General features: G+C 44.0%; 1 pseudogene; it reads right to left on the reverse strand.

The window, feature by feature from the left end:
* The window catches only part of LOC714061 (WW domain-binding protein 11-like), a 28466-nt pseudogene extending 14286 nt beyond the window's left edge, over nt 1-14180 (reverse strand).
* Between the last annotated feature and the right edge of the window lie 945 nt (nt 14181-15125).

Raw genomic sequence — 15125 nt, forward strand, 5'->3', positions numbered from 1 at the left:
TGAAGAAGGACATGATTGCTTCCCCTTCCACCATGATTGTAAGTTTCCTGAGGCCTCCCCAACCCTGTGGAACTATCAGTCAATTAAATCTCTCTCCTTCAGAAATTACTTAGTCTCAGGTATGTCCTTATAGCAGCATGAGAACAAACTAATACAATAAATTTGTACCAGGAGTGGGATGCTGCTATAAAGATACCTGAAAATGTGGAAACTTTGGAACTGGGTAACAGGCAGAGATTGGAACAGTTTGGAGGGCTCAGAAGAAGACAGAAAAATGTGGGAAAGTTTGGAACTTCCTAGAGACTTGGAGGGCTCAGAAGACACGAAGAGGTAGGAAAGTTTGGAACTCCTTAGACACTTGTTGAATGGCTTTGACCAAAATGCTGATAATGATATGGACAATGAAGTTCAGGCTGAGGTGATCTCAGATGGAGATTAAAAACTTGTTGGGAACTGGAGTAAAGGTCAATCTTGCTATGCAAAGAGACTGGCAGCATTTTGGCCCTGCCCTAGAGATCTGTGGAACTTTGAACTTGAGAGAAATGATTTAGAGTATCTGGCAGAATAAATTTCTAAGCAGCAAAGCATTAAACAGGAAACAGAACATAAAAGATTGGAAAATTTGCTATCCAATGATGCAATAGAAAAGAAAAATGCATTTTCTGGGGAGAAATTCAAGCTGGCTGCAGATATTTGCATAAATAACAACGAGTCAAATGTTAATCACCAAGACAATGGGGAAAATGTCTTAAGGGCATGTCAGAGGTATTCATAGCAGCCCCTTCCATCAGACCTGGAGATCAAGGAGGAAAAAAAATGGTTTCATGGGCCGGGCCCAAGGTCTTGCTGCTTTGTGCAGTCTTGGGACTTGGTGCCCTGCATCCCCATGGCTAAAAGGGGTGAAGGTACAGCTTGGTCTGTGGCTTCAAAGGGTGCAAACTGCAAGCCTTGGCAGCTTCCACATGGTGATGAGCCTGTGGGTACACAGAAGTCAAGAATTGAGGTTTGGGAACTGATATAGTTTGGCTGTGTTCCCACCCAAATCTCATCTTGAAATGTAGCTCTCATAATTTCCACATGTTATGGGAGGTACCCAGAGGGAGATAATTGAATCATGGGGGCAGTTTCCCCCATAATGTTCTCATGTTAGTGAATAAGTCTCACTAGATCTGATGGTTTCATAAAGAGTTTCCCTTTTCTCTTGGCTGTCATCTTCTCCCTTGCCACCACCATGTAAGGCGGTGCCTTTTGCCTTCTGCCACTATTGTGAGGCCGCCCCAGCCACGTGGAACTGTGAGTCCATTAAACCTTTTTTCTCTATAAATTACCCAGTCTGTGGTATGTCTTTATCAGCAGCATAAAAACAGACTAATACAGGAACCTCTGCCTAGATTTGTGAGAATGTATGGAAACACCTGGATGTCCAGTCAGAAGTTTGCTGCAGGGCAGAGCCCTCATGGAGAACCTCTGCTAGGAGAGTGTGGAAGGGAAATGTGGGGTCAGAGCCCCCACACAGAGTACCCACTGGGGCACTGCCTAGTCGAACTGTGAGAAGAGTGCTACCATACTCCAGAACCCAGAATGGTAGATCCACTGACAGCTTGCACTCTGTGTTTGGAAAAGCTGCAGACACTCAACACCAGCCCCTGAAGGCAGCTGGAAGGGAGGCTGCACCCTGCAAAATCCTGGGGACAGAGTTGCCCAAGGAGACAGGAGCCCACCACTTGCATCAGCATGAGCTGGATGTGAAACTTGGAGTCAAAGAAGATCATTTTGGAACTTTAAGGTTTAATGACAGCCCTATTGGATTTCGGATTTGCATGGGGCCTGTGGCCCCTATGTATTGGCCAATTTCTCCCATTTGGTACAAGTGTATTTACCCATTGCCTGTATCCCCATTGTACCTAGGAAGCAACTAACTTGCTTTCAATTTAGGCTCCGAAGCAGAAGGGATTTGTCTTGTCTCAGATGAGACTTTGGACTTGGACTTTTGGGTTAATGCTGGGATGAGCTAAGACTTAAGGGGACAGTTGGACGGGCATTATTGTGTTTTGAAATGTGAGGACATGGGATATGGGAAGAGCCAGGGACAGAATGATATGATTTGGCTGTGTCCCCACCCAAATCTCATCTTGAACTCTAGCTCCCATAACCCCATGTGTCATGGGAGGGACCCAGTGGGAGGTAATTGAATCATGGGGAAGTTACCTCCATGCTGGTCCTGTGATAGTGAGTGAGTTCTCATGAGATCTGATGATTTTATAAGGGACTTCCCCCACTTTGCTCTGCACTTCTCCTTCCTCCTGCCATGTGAAGAAGGATGTGTTTGCTTTCCCTTCTGCCATGATTGTAAGTTTCCTGAGGCCTCCCCAGCCCTGCAGAACTATGAGCCAATTAAGCCTCTTTCCTTCATAAATTAACCAGTTCTGGGTATGTCCTATGGCAGCAGGAGAACAGACTAATATAATTTGTTACTATTTTCTATTTGTTGGCCCTGTTCTTTCTTTTTGTTGTTGTTCCACTCTTTTCCTGACTTCTCTCTCTCTCTCTCTCTCTCTCTCTCTGCTGTGTGTGTGTGTGTGTGTTTGTATGTGTGTGCATGTGTGGCTTTTTAATTTTTTGTAGAGATAGGGTCTCACTTTGTTGAATGAGCTCAGGCTGGTCTCAAACTCTTGGCCTCAAGTGATCCTCCTGCCTTGTTCTCCCAAAGTGCTGGGATTACAGGTGTTGCTACCACCCCCAGCTCCTTCTCTGGTTTTAATTGAGTATATATAATTCCATTTTCTCTCCTCTCTTAGCATATAAATTATACTTTCCTTTTTGAGACAGAGTCTTGCTCTATCATCTAGGCTGTAGCGGCACAATCTTGTCTCACTACAACCTCTCCTTCCTGGGCTCAAGCAATTCTCCTGCCTAAGCCTGCCAAGTAGCTGCGATTACAGGTGCTGCACCATGCCTGGCTAATTTTTGCATTTTTAGTAGAGACAGGGTTTCACCACGATGGTCAGGCTGGTCTCGAACTCCTGACCTCAAGTGATCTGCCTACCTTGGCCTCCCAAAATGCTGGAATTGCAAGCATAAGCCACCACACCTGGCCAAATTATGTTTTTTTGTTTGCCTTTTTAGTGGCTGCCCTTGAGATTGCAACACACATTTACAATGAATCCAAATCATCTTTCAAATAATACTCTACCCCTTCACAGGTAGTGCAAGTACCTAACCACTGAATATTCATAATTCTTTTCTTTCATATCTTATGACATTGCTGTCATTAATTTCACTTATCCATAAGCTACAATCATTGGCTACTCTGTTGCTTTTTGTTTTGAGCAAACTGTTATGTTAGATCAATTAAGAATAAGAAATATAAGAGATTTTACCTTATCTTCATATGTTCCTTCTGTAATACTCATTATTTATGTAGATCTGAGTATCTGATTGTATTAGTCCATTTTCATACTGCTATAAAGAAGTGCCAAACACTGGGTAATTTATAAAGGAAAGAGGTTTAATTGACTCACAGTTCAGCACGGCTGGATAGGCATCAGGAAACTTATAATCATGGCAGATGGCAAAGAGGGAAGCAAGGCACCTTCTTCACAAGGCGGCAGGAAGTAGAAGTGCCAAGCAAAGGGGGAAGAACCCATTATAAAACCATCAGATCTCATGAGAGCTCACTCGTTATCTTGAGAACGACATGGGGGAAACAGCTCCCATGATTCAATTATCTCCACCTGGTCTCTCCTTTGACATGTAGGGATTATGGGGATTACAATTCACTATGAGATTTGAGTGGAGGGGACAGAAAGCTTAATCATATCAGGAGGGGCAAAAACCCCTGGCCCCTCCCAAATCTCATGTCCCTTTCACATTTCAAAGCCAATCATGCCTTCCAAACAGTCCTCCAAAGTCTTCATTCATTCTAGGATTAACCCAAAAGTCCAACTTCAAAGTCTCATCTGAGACAAGGGAAGTCCCTTCTGCTTATGAGCCTGTAAAGTCAAAAGCAAATTAGGTACTTCATAGACATAATGTGGGTACAGGCATTGGGTAAGTATACCCATTATACTTTCCTTTTGGCCAGCACAAAGGGACTATAGGCCCCATGCGGGTCTGAAATCCAGCAGTGCAGTCAAACCTTAAGGCTCTGAAATGTCCTCCTTTGACTCCATGTCTCACATCCAGGTCATGCTGATGCAACAGGCCTCTTCCCAGCTGCTTTCTTGGGCTGGCATGGAGTGTCTGTGGCTTTTCTGGGTACGTGGTGCAAGCTGTCAGTGCACCTACCATTCTGGGGTCTGGAGGATGGTGGCCCTCTTCTCACAGCTCCATTAGGCAGTGCCCCAGTGGGGAATCTGTCAGGGGTCTGACCCTATATTTCCCTTTTGCACTACCCTAGCAGAGGTTCTCTATGAAGGCCTTGCCCCTGCAGCAAACTTCTACCTGGTCATCCAGGCATTTCAATACATCCTCTAAAATTTAGGTAGAGGCTTCCAAACCTCAATTTTGTTTTTGTTTTTGAGACAGAGTCTCACTCTGTTGCCCAGGCTGGAGTGCAGTGGTGCAATCTTGGCTCACTGCAACCTCCACTTCCCAGGTTCAAGTGATTCTCCCATCTCAGCCCACAAAGTAGCTGGGACTACAGGCACACACTACCACACCCAGCTAATTTTTGTATTTTTAGTAGAGATGGGGTATCACTGTGTTTGCCAGGTTGGTCTCGAACTTTTGACCTCATGTGATCCACCCCCCTTGGCCTCCCAAAGTGCTGGGATTATAGGAATAAACCACTGTGCCTGGCCCCAAACCTCAGTTCTTGACTTCTGTGCACCTGCAGGCCCAACAACACGTGTAAGCCACCAAGGCCTAGGGCTTGCATCCTCTGAAGCCATGGCCCAAGCTGTGCCTTGGCCCCTTTTAGCCACAGCTGGGATGCAGGGCACAAAGTCCCAGGGGTGCATAAAGCAGCAAGGCTCTGGGCCCAGCCCATGAAACCATTTTTTCCTCCTAGGCCTCTAGGCCTGTGATGGGAGGGTCTGCTGTGAAGACCTCTGACATGTCCTGGAGACATTTTCCCCACTGTCTTGGCGATTAACATTTGGCTCCTTGTCACTTATGCATACTTCTGAAGCCGGTTTGAATTTCTCTTCAGAAAATGGGTTTTTCTTTTCTATTGCATCATCAGTCTGCAAATTGTCCAAACGTTTACGCTCTGCTTCCCTTTTAAACATTAAGTTCCAATTCCAAACCATCTCTTTGGGAATGCATAAAACCAAACACTTTTAAAAGCACCCAGGTTACCTCTTGAATGCTTTGCTGCTTAGAAATTTCTTCCATTGGACACCTTAAATCATCTCTCTCAAGTTCAAAATTCCACAGATCTCTAGGCCAGGGGCAAAATACCACCAGTCTCTTCACGAAAGCATAGCAAGAGTCACCTCTATTTTAGTTCCCAACAAGTTCCTTATCTCCATCTGAGACCACCTCAGGCTGGACTTCATTGTCCATATCACTATCAGCATTTTAGTCAAAGCTATTTAGTAAGTCTCTAGGAAGTTTTAAAGTTTCCCACATCCTCTTGTCATCTTCTGAGCCCTCTTAACTGTTCCAACCTCTGCCTGTTACCCAATTCCAAAGTTGCTTCCATATTTTTGGTATCTTTATAGTAGCACCCCACTTCTGGTAACAATTTACTGTATTAGTCTGCTTTTATACTGCTGTAAAGAACTGCCTAAGACTGGGTAATTTATCAAGGAAAGAGGTTTAATTGACCCACAGTTCAGCACGGTTGGGGAGGCTTCAGGAAACTTACAGTCGTGGCAGAAGGCAAAGGCGAAGCAAGGTGCCTTCTTCACAAGGAGGTAGGAAGGAGAAGTGCCGAGCAAAGAGGGAAGAACCCCTTATAAAATTATCAGATCTCATGAGAATTCACTAAGTATCATAAGAATAGCATGGGGGAAACTGCCCCCATGATTCATTTATCTCCACCTGGTCTCTCCCTTGACATGTGGAGATAATGGGGCTTACAATTCAAGATAAGATTTGGGTGGGGACACAAAGCCTAACCAAATCACTGATGTATAGTATTTTCTTTCTTTCTAAAGAGTTTCAACATTTCTTGCAAGGTATGTCAATTGGTGACAAGTTTTCTCAATTTTGTTTGCCTGTGAAAGTCTTTATTTCTCTTTTACTTTTCAAGGATAATATTTCTGGGTAGAGAATTCTGGTGGCAGGGGTTGTTGTTGTTTCTGTCAACACTTAAAATATTTTGCTCCAAGCTCGTCTTACTTGAATGGCCTATGAAGAGAAGTATGATTAATTATTATACTTGCTCCTTCATAGGTACAGTGTTTTTTTCTCTTTGACTTAATTAAAAATTGTCTCTTTGTCTTTGATTTTCTGTGGTTTGAATATGCTATATCTAGGAGTAAACTTTTTTGGTATTTATCCTGTTTGATTTCCTGAGCTTCCTGAATCTGGGGTTTGGTGTCTGTCATTCGTTTTGGAAAATTCTCAGTCATTATTACTTCAAATATTTTTTCTGTTCCTTTTTTATTGTTTTCATATTCATTATGCATATGTTACACAGTTTAAAATTGTCCCACAGTTATTGGATGCTCTGTTCTACTTTTTAAAATTATTTTTTCTCTTACCATTTAGTTTTAGAAGTTTCTATTGACATATCTTCAAGCTCACTGATTCTTTTTTTGGCTGTGTCCAGTTTTATTTATTTATTTATTTATTTATTTATTTATTTATTTATTTTGAGATGGAATCTTGCTCTGTCACCCAGGCTGGAGTGCAATAACGTGATCTCGGTTCACTGCAACCTCTGCCTCCCAGGTTCAAGCGATTCTCCTGCCTCAGCTTACTGAGTAGCTGGGATTACAGGCATGTGCCACCATGTCCAGCTTATATTTGTATTTTTGGTAGAGGCGGGGTTTCAGCATGTTGGCCAGGCTGGTATCAAAATCCTGACCTCCGGTAATCTGGCTTCCACAGCCTCCCAAAGTGCTGGGATTACTGGCATGAGCCACTGCACCCTGCCATGTGTCCAGTCTATTTAAAAGCCCATCAAAGGCATTATTTCCATTACAGTGTTCTTTATTTCTAGCATTTCTTTCCTTTTGATTCTTCCTTATTGTTTTCATTGCTATGCTTGCAGTATCCATCTCTTATTGAGTATGGTTCATTTTTTCTATTAGAGCTCTTAGCATATTAATTATAGTGCTTTTAAATTCACAGTCTGATAATCCCAACATCTTTGCCATATCTGAATCTTGTTTTGATGCTTACCTTGTTTCTTTAAAACATTTTTTGTCTTAGAAGATGCTTTGTAATTTTTTGTTGGAAGCCAGACATTAGGTACTAAGAAAAAGAACCTAGGTAAATAGGCCTTTGGTAGGATGCTTTATGTGTATTTGACAAAGAGTTAAGCTGTTTTGACTATTTGATGTAGCTGTATCAGAGGTATTAAATGTTCCTCTAATGTTAGTTTTGTCTCCTCTGTTGCACAGAAGCCCTGTTGATGTGCTGGTAAGATGTGGGGGCAGAGGAAACCTTCTCTAGTTCTTTGATTAAGTCTCAGTCTTTTAATGAGCCTGTGTTCCTGTGCTGTGACCTTCACAAGTACTTCTCATTTCTCCCCCTTTGTTGGGACAGGATAGCTAGAAAGGACTAGACTAGGATATTTCCCTTTCCCCAGGACAATTAGCATTAGTAAAACCTCAGTTAAGTTCTGGTAAAATAATTTCTCTAGAGGGCAGGCCTTATTAAGAATAGAATCCCCTGGCTTATTTCACCTTCCCCACTGACAGAAATATGAGGGGATTTTTCTCTTCACCTTGATGACCTGGTAAGTCTTCTGGAGGTAAAACTCAGAAAAGTGTTGGGGCCCTCCTAAGACTGGACTCCCTGGAGTTTTTAACTCTCAAGCAGTCCAAACAGAGCCTCCAGCAATTCAGCCATTGCACTTTCAGTTTTCCTACCCTGGTACGGTTCCCATAAAGGTTTCTGCTCTTGAGCTTCCACTCAAGTAGTGAATCAAGCCATGATTCTCTGTATCTGCCACTGTCTCTCCAATTTATAAGACAGTAATTTACCCTATGACCTATCGAAGAAGAGCGGTTGATTTTCAGCTTGTCAAGCTTCTTTCTTGTTGTTAGGGTAGGAATGATGAATCCCGAACTTTTTACACGCCAGACTGAAAACTGGAAGTCTGGTTGGCTTTTTTCCTTTTTCTTTTCTTTTCTTTCTTTCTTTCTTTCTTTCTCTTTCTTTCTTTCTTTCTTTCTTTCTTTCTTTCTTTCTTTCTTTCTTTCTTTCTTTCCTTCTTTCTCTATCTTTCATTCTTCTTTCTTTCTTTCTCTCTCTCCTTCCTTCCTTCCTTCCTTCCTTCCTTCCTTCCTTCCTTCCTTCCTTCCTTCCTTCCTTCCTTCCCTCCTTCTTTCCTGTCTTCCTTCCTTCCTATCTCCCTCTCTCTTTTTCTCTTTCTTTCTTAGACAGAGTCTCGCACTGTCACCCTGGCTGGAGTGCCATGGCACGATCTCTGCTTACTGCAACCTCCACCTCCCGTGTTCAAATGATTCTCCTGCCTCAGCCTCCTGAGTAGTTGGGATTACAGACACGCGCCACCATGCCCTGCTAATTTTTCGTATTTTTTTAGTGGAGATAAGGTTTCACTATGTTGGCCAATTTGGTCTTGAACTCCCGACCTCGTGATCCACCAGCCTCGGCCTCCCAAAGTGCTGGGATTACAGGCATGAAGCACTGCGCCCGGCCCAGAAGCACAAAAGTTTTAAATTGTAGTGAGTTCCAATTTATCTACTTTTTCTTTTCTTTCTTTCCTTTTTTTTTTTTTTTTTTGAGACAGTCTTGCTCTGTCTTCCAGGCTGGAGTGCAGTGGTGCGATCTCAGCTCACTGCAACATCTGCCACCTGGGTTCAAGCAATTCTCGTGCCTCAGCCTCTCCAGTAGCTGGGATTATAGGCACCCGCCACCACACCTGGCTAATTTTTGTATTTTTAGTAGAGACAGCGTTTCGCCATGTTGGCCAGACTGGTCTCGAACTCCTGACCTCAAGTGATCCACTCGCCTTGGTCTCCCAAATTGTTGGGATGACAGGCGTGAGCCACTGCGCCTACCTAGCCTTTCTTTTCTTGTATGTGCATTAAGTGTTTTGTAAGAAACCATTGTGTAAGCCAAGGTCACAAACATTTAGTCTTACATTTTCTTCTAAGGATTTTATAGTTTTGTCTCTTACATTTAGGCCTTTGGTCTATTTTGAGTTAATTTTTATATATAGTATGAGGTAGAAGCCCAACCTCATTCTTTTGCGTGTGGATATCCAGTCGTCCCAGTACCATTTGTTGAAAAGACTATTCTTTCTCCATTTAACTATGTTGGCATCTTTGTCAAAAATGAAATTGGGCCAGGTGTTATGGCTTACACCTGTAATCCCAGCACTTTGGGAGGCCAAGATGGGAGGATCGCTTGAGGCTAGGAGTTCGAGATGACCCTCGTCAACATAGCAAGACCTCATCTCTAAAAAGTAAATAAATAAATAAATGAAATTGATCATAGATCTATGGGGTTATTCTGGACTCTCAATTCTATTTCTCTGATGTAGATGTCTATCTGTATGCCAGTACCACATCATCTGGAGAATTGTAGCTATGATGCAAAATTTTGAAATGAGGACGTATGAGTCCTTCAACTTTGTTCTTCCTTTTCAAGGATGTTTTTGGCTATTCTGGGTCCCTTAGATTGCCACACATATTTTAGAATCAAATTGCCAATTACTGCAAAAAGGGCAGCTGGAATTGTGATAGGGATTACATTGAATGAGTATATCAATTTGAGGAGCATTAGTAAGATTAATAAGATTAGGTCTCCCAATTCATGTATTAAATGAGATATCTTTCCATTAATGCAGGTCTTAAAATATTTCTTTCAGCAATGTTTCATGGCTTTCAAAGCCTAACTCTTGTACTTCTTTTGTTAAATTTATTCTTAAGTGTTTTATTTATTTTTTGATGCTATTGTAAGTGAAGTTATTTTCTTCATTTCATTTGCAGATTGTTCATTGTTAGTGTGTGGAAATACAACCAACATTGTTTACCGACCGTGTGTCCTGCAGCTTTGCTGAACTTGTTTATTGGCTCTAACAGCATTTTATGTGTGTTTGTGGGTGGTTCTTACAATTTTATACATACAAGATGACGTTGTTTGCAAAACTGAAGTTTTAATTCTTCCTTTTCAACACTAATTTCTTTTATTTCTTTTGCTGTTGTACTCGCCCTGGCTAGGATCCCAGTACAATGTTGCATAGAAATGGCAACAGCAGAGGTGCCTGTCTTGCACCTGGCCTTGGGGGAAGCCTTCAGTCCTTCATCATGAACTATGACTCTGTGGGTCTATGGGCGCCCTCTACCAGCATTCAATTGTTACCATCTCCATGGGCCACACAAGGAGACTGCGGCTCAGAGAGGTCGACTAAAGTATCCAGCCCAATAGCTGGTAACTGAGAAGCTCAGGGTTTGAACCTATTGTGTGGTTTTCAAAAGCTCTTGGTGCTTTCCCCCTCTGCCTGGAAGTGGCCAGCAAGGAGAGAGCCCAGGAAGAAATGGGGAACAGTGAGGGCTCAGTGCTGAAAGGGCAGAGCTTCTCCGTATTACAGGTGCTGTTGGAAGTCATCCATCCCAGTAATGTGCCCACCTCCCACCAGGACCCCTGCTCCAAGACAGTGGTTGGCCTACCCTGTAGCCCATCTCTCTGCTCTTTTGTCAGCAGCAGCACTTGCCGGATGCCGGCAGCATTCGGAGCCATTTGAGGCACACTCTTGTCTGTGTTTCTGCCTCTTCCACGGAGTGTGGGGTTGTCCCGGGTAGGAGTACTTGCTAGGAAAGTCATGTGTTGGGTGTAAACAAATGATCTTTTACTCCTTCCAGTTTCTTATCTGGAATTTTTTTTTTCTTAAAATATTTCCACAGTCAATCTTTATTAATGATGAGATGTTCTACTGCCTCACAAGTTTCTCATCTTAAAGAAGGTTTTCAGCTGGGCATGGTGGCTCACACCTGTAATCCCACCACTTTGGGAGGCTGAGGTGGGCGGATCATGAGGTCAGGAGTTCGAGACCAGCCTGGCCAATATGGTGAAACCCCGTCCTACTAAAAATACAAAAATTAGCCGGGCGAGGTGGCACACGCCTGTAGTCCCAGCTACTCGGGAGGCTGAGGCAGGAGAATCGCTTGAACCCGGGAGGCGGAGCTTGCAGTGAGCTGAGTTCATGCCACTGCACTCCAGCCTGGGTGACAGAGCGAGACTCCGACTCAAAAAAAAAAAAAAAAAAAAAGAAGGTTTTCTCAGAGAGATGTTCAGATTTCATTTTGGAATTTAGATATGTTCTTCGGATCTTCCTTGTGCTCTGACCTTATAATGGAGAAATCAAATAGGAAATGGAGGCAAAAGGAGTTTGGGTGATTTCCCCAAGGTCATATAGTAAGGTACAGCCCTGCCACAAACTAAGATCCAGTCTTCCAATTTCTACACTGCTGTTTTTTCCAGTCACACTATATTGCATCACAGAATGCTAGGGTATTTTTGAAGAGACCATTTATTCCCCATACATTGCCCCCAGTGCTCTGGTATGAAAGCTTAGCTGTGAGTACACAGTGTTTGCTAAATGTCTAGGCTTGGAGCCCGAGACCTGGGTTTGAAGTTTGACTGTACTGCTTATTGACCGGGGCCATGGTCAGGCTAATGAGCCTCTGTGTTATTTTTCTCCATCTACAAAACATAAAATAGGAACGTTTGCCTCATAGGACTTTTATGAGAATTAATTGACAAACTGTAGTGTTTTGCATAATGCCTGGTATATCGTAAATGCACAATAAATGATAGTTATTATTATAACACTTTTCGTTTCATAGTTCAAAGGAGGCCAGTTGAGTTGTTAGTGGATCTGGCTCACCCTGCTGGTGGCTTACCTTCATCTATGCACATTTCAGCACCTAACTCCCTATCTTCACGGCCCAGCCTAAGGCTGAGAAGACTTTCGTGGATGGTGGAAACCTATGTAGCTTTTCCCACTGGCCTAACAAAGATGTCAGGCTGCTGTAGAGTCAAGGTGATTTTATGGAGAGATATTGATTTTGATTCTCACTTCTAGGTGGGGGACTGTGGTCTTTACAAAGATTATAGGTAAAAGAATGCAATGGTAGATATAAAAGGCCTGAGCCGTAGAAGGTGACTGAATAGAAAGTAAGCCAGAATATTTTATCCTCCTCCAATTTCCTGCAGACACAGCTGTCCTGGGAGCACCCAACACTGCAAACCCCGGGGCTCCCAGGTTGCTGCTAGGCTCCTCTGGAAGCCTGTCCCTGGGCACTTGGGAAGGGAAAGGGCACTAGCTTAGTCTGTTTGTGCTGCTATAACAGGACATCAAAGACTGAGTCATTTTTTTTTTTTGAGACGGAGTCTTGCTGTGTTGCCCAGGCTGGAGTGCAGTGGCGCGATCTCCGCTTACTGCAAGCTCCGCCTCCAGGGTTCACGTCATTCTCCTGCCTCAGCCTCCCGAGTAGCTGGAACTACAGGCGCCCGCCACCACGCCCGGCTAATTTTTTTTTTTTTTTTTGTATTTTTAGTAGAGACGGGGTTTCACCATGATAGTCAGGACAGTCTTGATCTCCTGACCTCATGATCCACCCGCCTCAGCCTCCCAAAGTGCTGGGATTACAGGCGTGAGCCATCGCCCCAGGCCAGACTGAGTCATTTTTTTAAGGAACAGAAATTTACCTTCTCACAGTTCTAGAGGCTGGGAAGTCCGAGATTAAGGCACCAGCCTCAGAGGAGGGCCTTCTTTCTGCGTCCTCACAGGGTGGAAGGCAGAAGAGGTGAAACCACTCCCACAAATTATTTTTCAAACTTTATTTTTACTTTTAGAGACGGGGTCTTGCTCTGTTGCCCAGGCTGAAGTGTAATGGCACAATCACGGTTCACTGCAGCCTCAAACTCCTGGGCTGAAGCAATCCTCCTGCCTCAGCCTCCCGAGTAGGTGGGACTACAGGTATGTGCCACCATGCTGGGCTAATTTTTTTTTAATGAGGTCTCACTGTGTTGCCCAGGATGGTCTAGAATTCCTGGCATCAAGACACCCTTCTGCTTTGGCCTGCCAAAGTGCTGGAATTACTGGCGTGAGCCACTGCACCTGGCCTACAAACCCTTTTTTCATAGCAGTATTAATTCATTCATGAGGCTGAAGCCTCATGATCTAAACACCTCCCATTAAGTCCCACCTCCTAATACTGCTGCACTGGGGATTAAGTTTCCAATGCATGAATTTGGAGGGATATATTCAGACCATAGCAGTCAGGGATGGCAGAACCCTGGCTCCCATATCCAGCACAATGGTCATCCCTGGACACCCCATGTTCTTGCCTAGAACGTCAGTCAGCCTGGTACGCTCTCTGCCCTGGAAGGTGGGGAGGGCCCAGGTCAGGAGTTAGCCTAAAAACCAAAAGGTGGTGCAGCCTGGAGCGTGTGGGAGGACAGGCCCCTGTCTGTTCTAAAGCCGAGTGCACTACAGCCTCATGCTACAGGGTGTTTGAAGTCCAGATATGCCACAGACAGATCTAACTTTGAAGCCAAATAAAATCAGCTTTCAGTGCCCAGCTGTGTGACTTGGGCAAATAACTACACCTCTCTGAGAATCAGTGTTCTCATCTAAAGAAGAGGGGACTATGGACTGTTAATGGGAGGCCTGATGGCATATGGTAGTGGGTGATCAGCAAATGCTACCTTCTCTTAGTCACTTAGCTTCTCTGGCCTCAATTTTCACATCTATGCAATGGGGATCCCAACCCTGTACCTACAAAACCCTCAAGGTTGAATGCAGAAAAACACAGACACCAGTCTCAAAGATGTCACAAGGTGGGATGGCAGAAGACTGACGCAAAGTGACTTGGAAAGAGAGGGCATGTGCTGTGCTGTGAGGTGGCCAGTAGGAGCTTCCCTGAAGAAGTGGAGCTTGACCTGCCCCAGTAATGGGAGTCATTAAACAGGCAGAGAAGACACCAGACATTACTTGAGTAACGAGGAACGGGACAGCAGGGCTTGGAAGCCGGAATGTGCACGCCCTGTTCTGAAATCAGTCTTCTCTCGCCTTGCCAGGAAGCCATGTAGCCTCTTGTGGGCTGAAGGCTGACACGTTAGTTGACTAAGATGAGATCAAAACATGATGAAATCAGTCCTAAACGGGGCAGGAAAGCGTTGAGGGAATAAAAATGTACTATGAGTCCAGCATTCTCACTCCTAGGTATTTTAGTGATGCAAAAACCTGTACATAAATGCTTAGAGGGACTTTATTCATCGTTGCCAAGACTGGAAGCAATCCAAGTGTCCTGAGTTGATCAGAATGATCCACAAATGAGAGTACATTCCTATAATGAAATACTACTCAGCAATGAAAAGGGACAAGATCCTGATAAATGAAATAACATGGTAAATCCCAAATGCATTATGCTAAGAGCCAGAAGCCTGATTCAGGAGGTTGTCTCCTGATGATTCCATGCATAAGATACTTTGGGAAAGGCAAAACTATAGGGGCCTAGCTGGGGTTGACGACAAAAAAGTATGAAATTTTTTTTTTTTTTGAGATGGAGTCTCGCTCTGTCACCCAGGTTGGAGTGCAGTGGCGCCATCTCAGCTCACTGCAAGCTCCGCCTCCCAGGTTCACACCATTCTCCTGCCTCAGCCTCCCAAGTAGCTGGGACCACAGGCACCTGCCACCACGCCTGGCTAATTTTTTGTATTTTTAGTAGAGACATGGTTTCACCGTGTTAGCCAGGATGGTCTCGATCTCCTGACCTTGTGATCTGCCCAGCTTGGTCTCCTAAAGTGCTGGGATTACAGGCGTGAGCCACCTCGCCTGGCCTGAAAAAAATTTTTGAGGTAATGGAACTGTTCTATATCTTGACTGTAGTGGTGGATACACAACTGAATATGTTTTTCACAACTCATAAAACTGTACGCCAAAAAGAGTGAACTTGAAATTATACCACTAGACAAAGGACATGGGAACTGGTGTCTGGGTGGGCAAGCTCACATTCTAGTCAATTTACCTT

Source organism: Macaca mulatta, chromosome 12 (assembly GCF_049350105.2).
Source record: "Macaca mulatta isolate MMU2019108-1 chromosome 12, T2T-MMU8v2.0, whole genome shotgun sequence".
Classification (NCBI taxonomy): Eukaryota; Metazoa; Chordata; class Mammalia; order Primates; family Cercopithecidae; genus Macaca; species Macaca mulatta.